This window comes from Bison bison, unplaced genomic scaffold, assembly GCF_000754665.1.
Source record: "Bison bison bison isolate TAMUID 2011002044 unplaced genomic scaffold, Bison_UMD1.0 scf7180017864500, whole genome shotgun sequence".
NCBI classification, from domain to species: domain Eukaryota; kingdom Metazoa; phylum Chordata; class Mammalia; order Artiodactyla; family Bovidae; genus Bison; species Bison bison.
This window is the reverse complement of record NW_011495059.1, coordinates 2,672,787-2,675,874: the sequence shown is the minus strand read 5'-3', so window position 1 is coordinate 2,675,874 and position 3,088 is coordinate 2,672,787.

Here is a 3,088-nt window from a genome sequence, read left to right as displayed (position 1 = left end):
TACAAGCACTGACTTCTAATACCTAGATAATTGCTTGACCAGAAGTAAAACTCAGCAAGTTTTCAGATTGGCACATGGTACTATTTAAGGAGGACTGGTCTGGGAGATGACAGAATTCATGCCCAGGTTGAGCTGAGAGAACCATAGACAGGGGCCTGTTAGTTTACCTGATAAATAGCATCCATTCGCAGATCAAAAGACAACCATTTTGAAATATAAATGTATCTCCTTAATACCCATAATCTCCCATTCATATTCCTACCCTGTATTTATACCACCCATTCCAATGCTCCCATCCATCATCAGCATGAGCACTGAAAACCAGACATAGGGATGTGATTCAGGACTGTTCTAGATGCAGACGAGCAGTTTTGGAGGACCGCAAATTTCCAAACTGCCGCTCTGGAGTACATGTGCAGAATGAGAATCATACCTTCCATCACCCGCATCCTTTCCTTAAGACGCTATATTTGCAAATGAAGCCCCTTTGTTGGTGGCACAGTATAAGCAACGGTAGAGAATCTGCCTGCCCATGCAGGAGATGTGAGTTCGATCCCTGATCAGGAGGATCCCCTGGTGAAGGAAATGGCAACCCACTCCAGTATTCCTGCCTGGGCGATCCCATGGACAGAGGAGCCTGGCGGGCTACAGTCCATGGAGGTCGCAACAGAGTCAGACATGACCTACGGACTAAACAACAACAGAGTATAAGCTCAGGCTAGTGATCAAATGAAATAAATACAAGTCGGGAAACTCTCATTAGCCTGGAGGTGAAGTCCAAATAACAGTTTTTAAAGCCTCCATAGATCCTACAGGAGTTGGTGACAAAGCTGCATGTCACAGCCAAGTATACTAAAGGCCACCTTCAAACGGAAGAATACAAAACAGTACCTCTCCAGTGGGCCGAGGGACTGCATCAGTCCCCGACGCCTAAGACAGGGCCTGTGACATAGTCGGCACCCATCCAATCCGTGTAGTATAAGCAATGGTAAAGAATGTGCCTGCCAGTGCAGGAGATGTGAGTTCAATCCCTTATCAGGATGATCCCCTAGAGAAGGAAATGGCAACCCACTCCAGTATTCTTGTCTGGGAGATCCCATGGACAGAGAAGCCTGGTGGGCTACAGTCAATGGGGCTGCAAAAGAGTCGGACACAACCTAGGGACCAAACAGCAACGAAGTATAAGATCAGGCCAGTAAGAAAATGAGATAAATACAAGTCAGGAAACTCTCGATCTTCTGGATTGAATTTATAAATGAAAGGCTCACTGGCTAGTTTCACCACCCACACTATTTTCTTCCCTCTTCCCTCAAATGACTTAAGGGTTAAAAAATACAAGGAAACTATTTTTGCAAGGCAATCATTCTTGCTTTTCAGCCTGCTGTGTTGTATGTTTGTGGTAACTCTCTGCCTGGCCAAAGTGTTACCACCAGCAATTCAAAGCATGAACACAACCATAACCTAATGTGGAGATATCAAGCTCTGTACACAAAACCTATTTTTGTTATTCACCTTGATTTAGTAACAACTGGGCTTTACACAGCCAACTCTTCTTTAAAATTCACCCTAAATCCTATCCACAGTATAAGGTCAGACTTTCCTAGCAACCTATGCTTTCTGGGAAATATGACCCCCCTTGAGATTCCCTATCCATGTCTTGGATCCAAGGCCAACTTTCCAACCTGGTGAATTCCTTAGGATTTTGCACCCAGAGTTATCTAGCCCAAAACAAACCGTAGCACTGAACTGCTTCTGTTTGTAGTAAAGCCATACACTGAGCCTCTCCTGAACCATAAATTCCTGAATCAAAGATCTATAATTCCCACGCCCACTAACCCTTACATGAGAGTTGCACTGGGGGCCCCCAATTTCTTAGTCAGGCCAAATGGTGATTTACCTGCTTTGAAAGAAAGGAATGTGATGACAAAGATAAAAGCAAAGATAATGCTCACAGAGGAGAGCAGTGATATTTAGACTAAGAACAAAGAGGTATCTGAAAAGCCATTAAAAAAAAAACAAAAAAACACTTAGAAGCTGTTGTTCTAAGACTTGGTAAGAAGGTCAACAACATGAGAAGTATATTGCTTTACAGAAGACTTCAGTACTAACACTTTGGTCCCAAATTTAAAAAGGAAAAATAAAAAAAGGTGGTCTGGCAGTTAATATTTTTTGCTGACTGAATTAGATACTGTTGTTTGACATTAAGTTAAACAGCCCTCAAACAGGCTTTCAAAAATAAAAAAAGGTTGAGATAGCCTGGATTATTTTGTATTTCTCCCATTCGAGACTGGATCTTATTTTTAAGTTTATCCTTTTGAAATCAGACTGTACCACCCCTTAACTTTTATTGAAGTATAATATACGTTAAAAAAAGTATAGCTCTTCACATACGAACACATTTCACATATGGAACACACATGTAACCAGCATCGACTAACAGAAACAGAACACTCTTAGCACTTACAAAAGCCTCAGCCAGGGACTTTCCTGGTGATCTGGTGGCTAAGACTCCACGCTCCCAATGCAGAGGGTCTGGGTTCAATTTCTGTCAGGGAACTAGATTCTGCGTACTGTAACTAACACATGGAGCAGCAAATAGACATTTTTTTAAAAAGCCCCCTCCGCACTCCTTTTTGGTCACAACTACTTCTCTTCAAGGGTAACCACTAGCCTGACTTCCAACAGTACAGAATAGTTTTGCTTGTTTCCATATCTTATAAAAGTAGAATCACAGAGTATGTACTCTTGGGTCTGGCTTCAGTGTCAGTTATCAATTTCAGTTCCGTTCAGTTCAGTCGCTCAGTCGTGTCCAACTCTTTGCGACCCCATGAATTGCAGCACGCCAGGCCTCCCTGTCCATCACCAACTCCCGGAATTCATTCAGACTCACGTCCATCGAGTCAGTGATGCCATCCAGCCATCTCATCCTCTGTCGTCCCCTCTCCTCCTGCCCCCAATCCCTCGCAGCATCAGGGTCTTTTCCAATGAGTCAACTCTTCGCATGAGGTGGCCAAAATATTGGAGTTTCAGCTTTAGCATCAGTCCTTCCAATGAACACCCAGGACTGATCTCCTTTAGGATGGACTGG